Source organism: Cervus canadensis, chromosome 18 (assembly GCF_019320065.1).
Source record: "Cervus canadensis isolate Bull #8, Minnesota chromosome 18, ASM1932006v1, whole genome shotgun sequence".
Lineage (NCBI taxonomy): Eukaryota > Metazoa > Chordata > Mammalia > Artiodactyla > Cervidae > Cervus > Cervus canadensis.
This window is the reverse complement of record NC_057403.1, coordinates 27613725-27628388: the sequence shown is the minus strand read 5'-3', so window position 1 is coordinate 27628388 and position 14664 is coordinate 27613725. Positions and strand designations below refer to the sequence as shown.

Genomic DNA, 14664 nt, shown 5'->3' with positions numbered 1-14664 from the left:
CAGAGCTGAAATGCTGTGGTTCCTCAGAGCTCTGTGTTGTGCCCTGTCTGTTTCTAAGATCAACAAATTCTCACTGGGAGGATCCCCAAATCCATCTCTCTAGCCCCAGTCTTTCTCTTGTGCTCCATATTCCAAATATTCAATGGCCCAGTGCACAGGTCTTCAAATCAAATGTCCAGAACCAACTCTCCCCAGTCTCTCCATATTCCTTTCCTGTCTTGGTGAATGGCATCACTATTAACCTACATGAACAAGCCAGAAACCTGGAGTTATATTCAATTAATCATCTAGTCATGTTCCTTCTGTCTCCTTAACATTTTACAAGTCTTTTCTATTTTCACTGCCAATCCAAAGTTCTAACTATCTTTATCTCCTGCCTGAATTATAGAGGAGCCTCGTGAGTGAACTTTCGAATGCCTGGACTGCTCCTCTCTGGTTGCTGTGTGATTAATCACGCCACTCTCCTGCTTAAAGCCGATTACCTTCCCATTTTTCTACCACCTCCCCCACCCCATTTCTGCCTAGTTCATGCCACTTTTCCTCTCACCATCTACCCACCAAGCTCCTTCTGCATGGAAAGCTCTCCCGGCTTACTCTCACTCCTCCTGGATGTCTGACGTCACCTCCTTTGGGAAGAGACCTTGACAAAGCCGGAGGCAGGAGCACTTGCATGTGCAACCATAACGTCCTGTTTTTAGCCCTGTCTTAGCATCGCCTTTGCTGCTCTGTAATGTACTGCATCACAACCGCCAGCTTCCCCTGTGTTTCTCTGCCACCTCCAACCAAGATCACTGAGCTCATTCAAGATATTCGAGGGTGCTAAGCACCTTGTAAACATTCAACAGCTATTTGCTGAGTAATTAGTTCATCCTCAGTATTTATTTAATGGCCATTTCTATACAACATTCATATGGTCAGCCTTGCTAGCCACAGAGGCAGTAAGCTAAGTGCTAGATAAAAGAGTCCACTTGACATAGGGGAAAAAAAGCTTACAAAATGGCAAGTTCACCCAAGTTCTCCTCAATAAAACAAATCATTAAGTGACTACAATGTGTCAAGTATTACACCCAGAGCTTTGGATACATAATTTAATGTTCACTAGAACTGTAAAAGAAAAACAACTGACATTAAGTAGCAGGCACTGTGCTACACACTTCACATTTGTTACCTAATTTGTTACCTAATTACCCTGTGAGGTAATATAAGAAGCTGAGTGAGTTCTTTAGGTTCCTGCTACACTTGTGAGGTAAATAGTCCCCAAAACAGCTGGTTTGTGATGGGGGGGGGGGGGCGGCCTGCCACTAGCAGCAGGGCTCTTCTCCATCACTACAATACTCTACCTCTGTCAATTATCTAGACTGAGACATTCTGTTTATTATCCTTAGGAGATGGTTTCATACTATAGGATTCTTGACAGGAACTGGCAGGAAGTTGACCTGGAGAGATGAACAAAGAGAAAAGTTGTCTCTCTTTAGGAGATCATACCCATATCCATTGCTGATGACCTAAATTCAACTCTCCTGGGACTAGACTCATAAGACATGTTACCTAGTCATCCTTCCATCCCTTGGTCTTCCTCCTGTATATTTACTGCCTTGATATCAACCCTAAATGTATTAGCCCAGATGGTCCCTATCCTGTTCCCTTTCCCTACAGTCTCTTACAACATTCAGTCCTGCCAATTGTGTTCACCACAGTTCACAGTTCAATCCTGGTCACCTGGTCTGCACAGTTCAGTTCAGTTCAGTCACTTAGTCGTGTCTGACTCCTTGTGACCGCATGAATCACAGCACGCCAGGCTTCCCTGTCCATCACCAACTCCTGGAGTTTACTCCAACTCATGTCCACTGAGTCGGGGATGCCATCCAGCCATCTCATTCAAGCACTGCACAAATGTTGGCTATTGTTACTGTTACATCCTAAATGCCTCTTGCTCTCTCCCTTACACGAGCACTGTTCAGCTTCCAAAGAACTAGTCTTCAGGAGCAAGCATTTAAGGCCAAGAAAGAGTATCTTCTATGAGGACTAGAAGCCAAGCCTCCAGATGCTCAGGCCCCAAGACCTTTCAATGAAAGCATAATAGATCAACAATAGCAAAATCTAAGTAGCAAGCTAAAAATGCATGAGAATATCAGATACTGGAATAAAACTAACAAATAGCTCCAATCCCAAGGGACCAAACATTCTATTTTATCCCATTTCACAAAATTAGTAAGTCAGCACTCAATCTTTTAACATAGTGGCTCTCAACAAGTGAAGACGAGGCTGTACATACAAACATACAGACACACTCTCACTCACTCACTCACTCACAAACACAGACATCCGCCCACCAGGGGACATTTTGCAATGTCTGCAAACATTTTTTGGTTGTTACAACTGACAAAGTGCTGGTGGGTAAGGCCAGGAATGCTGCTAAACATCCTGCAATGCACAGGATAGCCCTCTGTCCACCTGAAGACAAAGAATAAAACACCTAAAAGGTCAATAGTACAACTCCGCTAAACAAAGTCCTTCCACGTTCAGGTACCTAAGGTGTAAGTTATTTCTTTCTGGGAAGATGATACAAACTTCCCCAAGAAGTTAAGCCAAAACAGACACATTTAAGGTATCACTGGAAGAGAGACAGGTAAATGCTAAATACCTGGTTGAGAAATGCTGGGACTTGGGAGGAAGGAGAGCACTGCAGAGGCTGAGGCATTGTCAAAGATCTCAGCGCAGATGGGACTCCTCACTTCACTCCAAGCCTGCCAATCGAGGCCCCCCCACCAATCCAGCCCCCTCAGCCCCCACCAATCCAGAATCACCCCCTCCAGTCTCACTTGCAACAGATCCCTTCCACTCACCCTTGGCTCCTGCCACACTGACCACCCACAACAGCTGCTTCTCCACAGGGCTACTATGTCCCAGTGTTACTACCAGAAAAATCCCTCAACCACTTCCCAAAAGCTCTGCCCTCCAGTTGAGGAGTACTCAGTTCCCCCCAACCCCAGGCTGAGGAGGACATGTTGTCATCTCAACCCAATCACCCAATCGTAAGAATGTGTTTCTATGATTCCTGTGGACAAAGGTGGAACATGCTTTAAAGGACTTCTCTGGTGATCTAGTGGTCAAGACTCTGCACTTTCACTGCAGGGGATGCAGGTTAGATCCCTGGTCTGGGAACTAAGATCCCACATGCCTCAAGATGCAGCCAAAAAACAAGCTTAAAAATATAAGAAAATGCTTTCTTCTTCTTTTTTAAAGCCCTAAAGCCTTGGACTTTCCTGATGGTCCAGGGGTTAAAACCCTGTGCTTCCATTGCAGGGAACACAGGTTCAACTCCTGGTCAAGGAAGTTCCACATGCCATGTGGTATGGCCAAAGAATAAATATAAATAAATTAAAAAAAAAAAAAAGCCCTAAAGCCTTGCTCCCTGCCACCTAAAATCAGGACTTAGCAGCTGCCAGCCAGGAGACGCCTCATTTCCTGTAGTTGCTCAGTAAAAATAGGAAGTGGGGGAGGAAATTCACAAAGCAGAAACAAAAGTAATCACTGCGTAGCTTCCTGAACACAAATCACTGAGCAGGGAGGGTATCATTAAAACATGGAAACGGAAAGGGAGGCATGGAGAGCCAAGACCAGCGGAAAGGAAGTGACACTTAGGGGTCCACCAAGCCCAGACTACTTCTGTGCCCAGGAGACTGCTCCCAAAGAAAACTATGTGCAAAACTGGTCTAGTTTATACAGAGAGTTTCCAAGGAATATAACCCATGTTAATGTAAAGAATCGTACGACAACTCCTGAAACATTAAAGTTATATCAGAGTTTAAAAAAAAAAAGTCAATGAAAAAATTCTAAGGATGCCAAGATTAAACTATATTTTTCCTGGTCAAAAAGTGGCTACTAAAACTGCTATTGAAGACAGGGACTTCCTTGGTGGCCCAGTGGTTAAGACTCTGTGCTTCCACTGCAGGGGGCACTGGTTCTAGATTCTTGGTTGGGGCACTAAGATCCTGCATGCCCAGTGGTGAACCCAAAACAAAATAAAACAAAAAGTTACTAGATAACTGACTGGTTGACAAAATCTGAAGCTCATGCTTTACTGTATGAAAACTCAAGTAGACAGGGGAAAGAAAAAAAAAAAAACCCTACTAAATGTACAGCTTTGTGCAGCCAAAACAAAACAAAAAGTTACTAAATAACTGACTTGTTGACAAAATCTGCAGTCCAAGTTTTCCTATACTGAGGTATGAAAACGCTAGTAGACAGGAAAAAACCCTACTAAATATGGAGCGTGGTGCAGCCAAAACAAAAAATATTAAAATCATATTGAGGTATGAAAACTCAAGCAGACAGAAAAAACTCTACTGAATATTCTATTCATAGAATTCTAAAAATTTCTAATCATAGCTAGAATCTATTGTAGTTAAAGATACTTCTACCTGTGTCCTCTAGCATGGCTCAACCCTGTAAATTGTGCCTGAATGCTCTAGGCACCTAGGATGCAAAGGTTAACAGTGCTGGTGTCAAGGAGATTCTAGTCGAATGGCGTAACACTGCTTCCAAGGGGTGACACCTGACTGCCGCTGTGCTGACACCTACTCTAACACAATTTATCAATACAAAATATGACATTCCTCCATTAAAAAAAAAAGCAAGTTAGCATTAGCAGATTGTGAAAAAGCTTTTATACTCAGTAATCTAAGAATAACTGATAATTTCAGTTACAGCAGAAAAAAGAAATTTTCTAACCTCAAAGGCAACAGAGTTGAAATTTAGTTTCAGAATAACACAGGTTAAAAACAAAATAGGCCAGGAAATTCCCCGGTGGTCCAGCAGTTAGGACTCTGCTTTCACTGCCAATGGTGTGGGTCCCTGTAAGCCATGAGGTAGGACCAAATAAACAAAGAAATATTAGAACTTTCAAATTGTATTAGAGAAATGCTCTGAGTCAAAAAAAAAAAAAATCTCTGTTGAACAGAAATCTCCAAAAGAAAAGGAAATGGGGGTGCAAGGGGAAGTCAGAGTCTTGCCAAGAGGTTTATCTGTAAACAACTACCCCACATCTCCAAAAGGTGAACAAAGTTGGCTCCTAAACATCTGAAAAAGTTTACTCAGAGGAAACAAACGTTTTAATCTATAAACTGAAATGGTCTTGAACCAATAAAAATTTGCACATCAAAATGCACCCAAGCACTATGAAGACATTCATGACAAAAAACTATGCTGCTGATGGAAATTCAAGCATAAATCAAGGAGAAACTTTAAAGTAAATCATTAAATTAAAAGTTACAAAACACTGATGTAATTTTTCAAATCCGATCTGTTAAAAAATATTTTTTTAACCTAGACCTATTAGAAACCTTCAGATTTTGTTTCAGTGTGTTAGAGCACGAAAAGGCTTTGATCTACTCAGCTCTGGTTAAGTCTAGTCCAAAGTTTCCAAATTTATGTATCCATTAGAAAGTCATTTAAGAAAACTTAAAGTTCTATAGCGCTCCTCATTCTTAACAACTTGCACTGTGGAACCTATCCAAAATTAACCTCCAATGGGGAAAAACAAGTATTTATCAAGAAGCTTATGTACAAATGGGTAAATCAAACTGTAATATGGAAACTATTTTTCTTACTACAGAGATGAACTATATAAATTTTAGATAAATACACTTCAGATTCAGGATAATTTCTGAAAATTTAAGGTACCCATGAAAAATTTTATCGATGGATATAGCAGAAGTTCCCTCCTTTGGACTGGGAACAAAGCCTCCAATTTTCACACCCAGCAAGCCTTTCCGTCTCTCAAAAACCCCAGTAAATCAGAGTTATAGCTCAGGAGCTCATTCTTCTCTGCAAACATTCCACCAAGTCAAATATTTAGCAGTGAGGACATTCAAGGAGCCGCCTCCTCATCTCACCCCCACTTCTTTCCAAAGCAGGCAAGACAGCCCTAGGAGGAATGCAGTGGCTCATATTCTTAATTTGCAGGGTAAGATGCTCCAACATTGAGAGATTTCATGGAAACAGTTACAGCTTTGGGAGACAGACTGACCTGGATATGAAATCCTGCTCTCAGTAACTATCAGTTGAATGAATGGTATTTACTAACCCAAGATCTTATGTAAATTACTGAACTCCCGTGCCTTAGTTTCTTCAGGACTTTAGTGAGGATTAAGTCCATAAAGGACAGCACTCAATAAATGGAAGCTACTGCTTTGAACCAGGCCACAGACCAGTCAGAGGGCAGCATTTTATCTTTTTTTTTTTAATTCTTCATTCTGGCCTACTGTCATTAAAAATACAAACTCCCCTTCACCCCCACCCCCACACAGTTATAACAACTTTCAAAAATATTTTTTACCTTCTTGCAGCTCTGGCCTCAACTCCCAAAGTCCCGGCAAGAAACTGAAAGTAGTGCTGCCCTGTGTTCTCCAGAGGGGAAGGAAATCAGGCTCCTCCCATTTCCCTGCTTACCACTGCCTCCTCTTTCAGCCCCAAACTAGAGAAAGAACAGGGGCACTGCTAAGGAATGAATTACCTTGCATTACGAACTACATTACAAAGCAGCTTAAGCACAGGTGCCTTCTCTCCTACCTTGAGATGGGGAACAAGATAGGTCCCTGTAGACTTCCCTGGTGGCGCAGTGGATAGCAGTCTGCGCCTGTCAGTGCAGGGACACAGGTTCAATTCCTAGTCCGGGAAGATTCCACATGCTGTGGAACAATGAAGCCTGCGCACCAACTACTGAACCTGTGCTCCAGAGCCCACAAGTCACAACTACTAGAGCCCCTGAGCCTAGAGCCCATGCTCCGTAACAAGAGAAGCCAACACAGTGAGAAGCCCTCACACCGCAACAAAGAGTAGCCTGGTTCACCTCAACTAGAGCAGACTGCACACAGTAACAACGATCCAGTGCAGCCAAAAATACAGAAAGATAAGTGAAAATTAAAAAAAAAAAAAAGACGAAAGATCTTTGTCCCTGGCGAGAGGAACCACTTTCCCCTCTCCCTGCCGAGGTTACCAGACTGCAGCTCTCAAGCCTGGGAGCCAAGCCAGCTTCCTCTACCTGTTCTCAGGCACACACACATCCCCCTCTGGGATCTGGGAGTTGGGTAGAGGAAGACTCAGGTATTTCTAGGTTCGCCAGTCATAATGACCATCTCACTGGCACCTAATCCCCAAATCATTTTCAATTAAGAAAATTTGAATTTTTTTTCAGGTAATACCTAGCTTTAATTGCACACTCAAAATCAATCTTTCACATTATGATTCTTTGCAACTACCAATTTGAAAAAGCACATACCTGACGGTGGCCTAGACACAAGGATCATAGTCAAAATAGTTAAAAAAAAAAAAAAATCAACACCATCTAAGAAAGAATCCTAGAAACAGACTCAGGAAATGTAGAGGCCTGTATCCAGGACGCCCACTGACTACAAGCACCAACCTGGAAGTAACCCACATGCACTGCGTTAAGGGATTCATTAAAAAATTACACAGGAACACCCCACAATCATGTGGAAGATCAAGGTAGAGCGACCACAATTCACCAAGCCTAAACTATCATTATCATATGTCATATCATTATTTTATATATATTAAGAACAGTGACTGGCCATGGCATTAATATACCCCAGTTTCAGGCTCCCTCAAAGCTCTTTCCTGCCTCATTTCTCTGCCTCAGTCCATCTCAGACACGTATTACCCCCAGAACAAGCCACTTTGCGTCCTTGTCTCTCCTTTTGTTTTTTCTAGAAGTTACCAATATTTAAGATCCACTGTTTCGATGAAACCATCTTCAGCCCCTTTAGTTCCCATGAAGCCTTTGCAGATGAATTGTGAGCACAGAGAGACAGACTGGACATATCTTCACAGTCACTTTGGTGCACAACACAGGGCCACACCACAACCACCACCACCAGAAACCCACACCTGTCAGCAACTGTTCTAAGGACTTCACAAATAACAACTCCTTTAAGCCTCACTATAATACCAGGAGGTAGGCACTATTACTTTCCCCCTTTTCAGACAGGGTAAACTGAGGTAAAGAGAGGCTTAGGGGTTAGTGACTAATTAAGCAGTAGAGGCAGGATGTAAACTCAAGCAGTCTGGCTACAGTCCTTGCCCTTAACCTCTACACTACATTCCCTCTCTAAATGACTGCTGTGTACAACAGACATTTAGCTTTTAATTCCTTTTTTTTTTTTCTTTTGGCCATGCCATGAAGCTTGTAGGATCTTAGTTCTTGGACCAAGGATAGAACCTGTGCCCCCTACACTGGAAGCGTGCATGCATGCTCAGTCACTCAATTGTGTCCAATTCTTTGCAGCCCCATGGACTACAGCCTGCCAGGCTCCTCTGTCCATGGAATTTTTCAGGCAAGAATACTGGGAATAGGTTGCCATTTCCTACTCCAAGGATTCTTTCTGACCTAGGGATCAAACCTGCACCTCTTGTGTCTCCTGCACTGGCAGTCAGGTTCTCTACCACTAAGCCACCTGAGAAGCCTTACAGTGGAAGCACAAAATCTTAACCAATGGACTGCCAGGGAAGTCCCCCTATTAATTGATAATATAATACAAGTACACCACTGAAAAAAATTATATTGTACAAAAGAGTATGCAAGAAAAAGCTAGGTCAGTCTACCTACCTCAATTTCTGGAGCCTCATTCCAATGGCAATCACTGTTTCTTTTCTATCGTTCGAGAATTGTCTTCCTGCTCTTAGAAATCTGTTTCATGAGTACCCTCTCTCTCTTTTTTTTTACACAAATGGGCACATATACACATTGTCTTGCATCTTGCCTTTTTCACTGAGATTTCTCTGCACTTATGCATTCTGTACCTATGCTGTTTTGATTCAATACTAAGACACACATATTTTCACACTTTAACCCAAGATGTTTTTATGAAGTCAGAAAATCTTGTGACCTTGGACTTCATTAAGAAACAAGAGCCACAAAAGGCTTTTAAGTGCATAGCAGATATCAAGGGTTAGCCTTATAGCAACAAGCAGGCTGAATCGAGGGGCAGAGACCTTGTAGGTGACACCTGACATGTCATTTCTCTTTAACAGTAAATACCTACATCACAGGACTATTATGAGGAGCAAACAAGGTAATATATGCAAAGCACTTCTCATGACACCTGGCTGGAGGTGAGGCTAAGGGACAGACACAGAACCTGAGGCAAAAGCTAGAGACTGTTACGAATTATATCTTCAAAAGCTGGCCCCACTTTCCAGTCTCATTTCCCTCTACTCCCCTGTTCATGTCTATCCACCCTTTACCCTAAATCTCCTTCAAATCACATACCTCAAGGTTGCTCAGCTCTACACCTCTGTAGCTGTCATGACCCTGCCTAAAAGCCCACTCCCCTTCTGGTGGAGATGAGCTCACTACTTCCCACAGTATTCAGTTCAAGACCAGCCTTCCCCTGGAAGTCTTGACAACTGCGGCTGGATTCTCTGAATAAGCAATTTGGGAAGGGCATATCTGTCATGACTTCCCACCTTCTGGCTCTCAGCTCTGTCAGTGCACTCAGGAACAAGTAGGCTCAGGAGGACTGATTCAGGCCATCTAAGCTCAAAGATGACTGATGTATTAACCAAAGAAGTAAAAGTCAAAGTTGCTCAGTCATGTCCAATTCTTTGTGACCCCATAGACTATACAGTCCATGGAATTCTCCAGGCCAGAATGCTGGAATGGGTAGCCTTTCCCTTCTCCAGGCATCTTTCCAATCCAGGGATTGAACCCAGGTCTTCCACATTGCAGGTGGATTCTTTACCAACTGAGCCACAAGGGAAGTCCAAGAATACTGGAGTGGGTAGCCTATCCCGTCTGCAGCAGATCTTCCCGACCCAGGAATTGAACCAGGGTCTCCTGCATTGCAGGCAGATTCTTTACTAACTGAGCTATCAGGGAAGCTCTGAAGGCCAGTTACAAACTATAAATACTGATAAGAGCTAATACTGAGCACTTACCAGGGGGCCAAAGAGGAAGGTGTTATTATTGCCCCATTTCTTGGATGGGGAAACAGACCAGAATCTGACCAGTCTGGATGAAAGGCACTCTCAACAGGAAATCTCCATGTAAAGTCATGTTCTAATCAAAGGGTTTTCGGATCATGGCAGCAAAGGAAAGATTCTTCCCACTAGAGCCCACTAGAGGTATCAACAGGGATGCACACATCTGTTTGGAAGTGCAAAGGCCCAGTGGAGGACTGCACACAGCTCCTCCAACCATGGTCCCCAGACGGTACTACAAACACATAAGTCAATTCTTCTCTTGGACCCACCAACCCAATTTCCAAAGATATCTTCCGAAACCTCTCCTTCCAGAGTCCCAGTCTTTCTTCTGAGGATACAACATTAAGTTTAAGCATTTGGCCACAAACACATTCCAATCATGCCTTCTGAGGGTTATAGCTGGGTCATTCCGGTTGAACTTGAAAGTTTTCCCTGAAATTCTCAAACCTAAATTTACAAACTTCTCTTGCCTTGTATTTTTTCTATAGATAACTGATGTAACATTCATTCTGATTTCATTCTCAGATGATCATTGATTCAATCAACAAATACTTAAATCACTCCGGAAACACTGTGCTTCAGGCTGTGGAGATAGCAGCAGTGAACATGACAGAGAAGATCTCTAAAACCTGTCTCCTGCTTCTAGGCACTTGCGATACTTGATGAAATTGCTTATCTGGTTTTCTTACCTAGGCCATGCCTTCCAGCTCTGTATTCCAATCTTCCAGTACAGTAACTGGCCTATACTGTAAATACTCCATAAACATGCGCTAACTAAATTCATGACTAAATTCACTGGGTCTCGCTTTTCTAATTCACAGTAGGATCATATAATGTCTGAAGTCCCTTAGAGCAAAGGTACAAGTTTAAATCAAACTGTAAGGAATAGAAAGCAAATGGCAAATACAACCCAAATCAAGAAAGGAGAAGAGTTGTAATACGTCAACTGGCAAGAACTTGAGAGTCATGAAGGACAAGCCACCTTGGGAAGCAGTGAAGGGCTCCCTCACCTGGAGAAAGTATAGCCCCGGGAACATGTCCAGGGGTCAGTTAGAGTGAGAGAAAGAAATTACTTACAGCAAAGTCTGAGTTGGGGTCACCAAGTGGAAACAGGGTGAAGGGATGAAATGGGTCTCTAACGAAAAGTCACATACTGGATGAGTGAGAAGGAGCATGCACTGAGGGACAGAGGTAGAGATATGAAGCTAGGCCTTTGAAAATGCCTGGGACCTTCCCTGGTGGCTCAGATGGTAAAGCGTCTGCCCACATTGTGGGAGACCCGGGTTTGATCCCTGGGTTGGGAAGATCCCCTGGAGAAGCAAATGGCAACCCACTCCAGTACTCTCGCCCGGAAAATTCCACAGACGGAGGAGCCTGGTGGGCTACAGTCCATGGCGTCGCAAAGAGTCGGACACGACTGAGTGACTTCACTTCTCTTTAGAAAATGCCTAGACCCTGATGCTGGGAAAGACTGAAGGCAAAAGGAGAAGGGGGCAGCAGAGGATGAGATGATTAAAATAGCATCACTGACTCAATGGACAAGAATTTGAGCAAACTCTGGGAGACCGTGAAGGACAGAGAAGCCTGGTGTGCTACGGTCCATGGGGTCGCAAAGAGTCAGACACAACTTAGTGACTGAACAACAACAAAAATACAAAATGCTCCCAGGCAGATGTGGGCAAAAGAGAAGCAAAAACAAATGAGAAAGCAGTCACAAAATTAAGATAATGACCACGATAGCATCAAGAAGGCCAACCAAGAGGAGGTTCACAACAGCAAGAAAGTGTGGCTCACCATGCCAAATACTTATGGTCAAGGGAAATGAGAAAGCAGCAGCCACTGTGTCTATCCATTAAGGGATAGAGGATGGATTCAGTATGAATAAAGACATTTGAAGCACAACCCCTGACACATCCAGGCTTTCAGTGAACTTATACTAAGAGAAAATGGGATCTCACTTTTTCTGTAACGCCAAAAGAGCAATTCCTTATTCAAACCAACATCCTCTGTCCACCTTGGAAGGTCATCATTTTCCACTAAGCAGAAAGTCACAGGAGGGAAAAGAAGAGAGTGGACACTCAACTCATGTGATGTCCCAGTCCACTAACTCTCAGAAACAGTAGTTTTCCTACAGACTTGTTAGATTTGCGTGACAAAAAGCTCCTGGTGTATTAGGCTTCAGATTAGCAACAGAATAAACACTTAGCAAAATTTTCAGCTGAATCATGTGCAACTTGTTTAAAAATTTTTAAAGAGGATGCTTAAAACATGCTGTCTTCCAAAAATCCAGGGATAATTTTAGATAGAAAAATCTAGGCTTGCCAAGGGAATCTGAGAACTTTTCTATCTTGGTCTCCAATGCTAACCTACGTATTCGTGTGCAAAAATAGAGGAAGATTAGAATCTCAAATGCCAGACGGAAAAGTTGCCACAACAAACCTGAACTCTTCATATGGAGTTTGTTATCTTGTCAGTAAGAAAGCAAATGAAACAGTAGTAACTAAACTTTCTATCTCAAAAAATAAAAATAAAAATAAAACTCCCTGGACTTGTAAAGAAAAATAATTTTTTAAAAAGATACTGTGAATGGAATTTTGAAAAAGCATACACAAAATCTAGATATCAAATCTGTAAGCAGTCCTTTACAAACACATACTTAGAACTTTTGGTGTAAAACATGATAAAATGGCAATTACAGCTTATTCAATAAAACTGGGAAGGTATCTGGAAAATATTTCATATCTTAAACCAAAACTCTATTTTCAGTAAATTAAATAGCTAAAAGAAAAACAAAATAAAACCATGAAATGAGAAGCAAAGATGGAGGTATGTTACAAATACTGGAACGGAGAATAATTTTAGAAGCGTCAACAAAAGAAAAATAATACTATGTATTTTTAAAATGAATGTTACCTTTGACCTCATTTGTTAATTTATCCTAAAAGAACCATCAGACAAATCCCTGTGGCAGAATCATCTATCCCATGACGAACTGGAAACAACTTACATGTTCATTAGTAGGACTTGGTTAAATTGTGATATACAAAGGTATATTATGAAGTCTATAAAAGTGATAATACATGTATTTACTGGTATCACCAAAATGTTAGCAATGGCTATCACTGAATGGTAGGTTGCAGGATGATTGTCACTTTAAAAAGTACTGTCACAACACTTGTTGTCTTGAGCGAGAAGAAAGGGGAATGAATTGCTTTTATAATGGGAGTGAGGGGCGGAAACAAGCTATTTTCAAATTAGGGCCTCTCCCCCCAAAGCTAAGTATTCCATCTGGCAAAATTTGTGAGGAGAATAAACAAAATTCTTATCATGCCAACCAGGCAAGCTTCTTTCCTCGCACCGAGCAGAGCAGGAAGACACACCCCTGACCCTACGCTCGCCCCTCGGGCTTTGGTCCTTCATCCTCAGTCCCGGCCCTCTCGGGGTCCCCGAGCAACCTCCCCGGGCCCGACTGCGCCAACGGGCTCAGCGGGGCCGGAAAATCGTGCTCCTCGGGGCCCGGCCCTGCCCGGCCCCGGCGGGGAAGGTGAGCTCAGCCGACTGGCAGCCGCGGGGCGGCGTGAGGGCCGCGTCCGTAGGCAGTCCCCGCGGACCCCGAGACCCATAGGCCGAGGCCCCTCCGCGGACTCATCGGAGGGGTTTCCGGGAGCGGGTCCCGGGGCCAGCTCGACCTCCCCGGCCCCAGTCGCCCCAGGGAGCGCCCCCGGCCCCTCATGTCCCGCATCCGCGGGGTCCCTGCCGCGCCCCCAGTCCCAGGCACGAGCCGCGAGGCCTCTCTGGGCTTCCGTCCGCCCGGCCAGCTCCCCCTGAGCCCGGCGTCCTCCACAGCGGACAGGCAAGGGGCGGGAGCCGACGGCCCTGAGTCCTGAGGCCCCGAGCGGGAGCGACGCCCCACGAGCTCATTCAGCCGCCAGCCCCGGCAGCGGCCCACCGCCCTCCCGCCCCTCGGTGGGTGAGCCTGCCCGCCCACCAGCGCCAGGCAGCGCCTGCTCGTGCCCGCTCCTCACCTGCGACGCGCCCCGGCCCCCTGCGCACCGCCCGGACCGGCTGTGTACACCGGAAGTGACGTCTCCGGGCCGGCCCCGCCCCCGCCCCAGGCGGACGCCGGGTGGCTGAGGACCCAGCGGCTGGGAGCCGACCCCCCCTCCCAACGCGCCGCGCGAGCGGGGGACACGGGCGGCCCTGCACCTCCGTCCCGACCTCCAAGTGGGAGAGCCAGGGTGGGCTCGAGGACCGGTGGCCAGAGCCACCTAGTTTCTCTACTGTGACTTGGCCTCCGGGCGGGAGGGGTCAGCTGCGTCCACACAGATTTATTGTTAAAATTAATTACTGAGAAATTGAGCGCGTATTAGCTGCCTGGTCTTGGAAGGCGCTATAGGAACTGGATAGTGCCCTCTCCCTCATACGTTTATTCTCCAGCGTGGAAACATAATAATTGTTATAAATGCGCTTGATGGTACAGTGCCAACTGAGACAAGTGCCAGGAGGGGAAAGTTGACGTGGGAGGGAGAGAGTCCCCCGACCTAGTGAAGGAGAGTGACCAGAGGATTCTTCCCTCAGGACAAGAGCAGGAGTTAAGGTCCTGAGGTGGGGAGGGTTGAAGAAGCAGGGAGGAAAGGATATTATTGCAGAAGTAACAGC

At 44.5% G+C, this 14664-nt stretch overlaps 1 protein-coding gene across 3 annotated transcripts in view; it reads right to left on the bottom strand.

The window, feature by feature from the left end:
- GARRE1 (granule associated Rac and RHOG effector 1) overlaps positions 1–14103 on the bottom strand; it is an 82342-nt gene extending 68239 nt beyond the window's left edge. Inside the window, exon 1 of one of the 3 annotated variants that reach the window (XM_043436344.1) lies at positions 14031–14103. The gene's annotated coding sequence lies outside the window, so the exon portion shown is untranslated. Of the gene's footprint in view, positions 1–6340; positions 6426–14030 lie in introns of those variants that run through there. The other 2 variants (XM_043436343.1, XM_043436342.1) reach the window with 2 other exon arrangements.
- Positions 14104–14664: the final 561 nt, after the last annotated feature.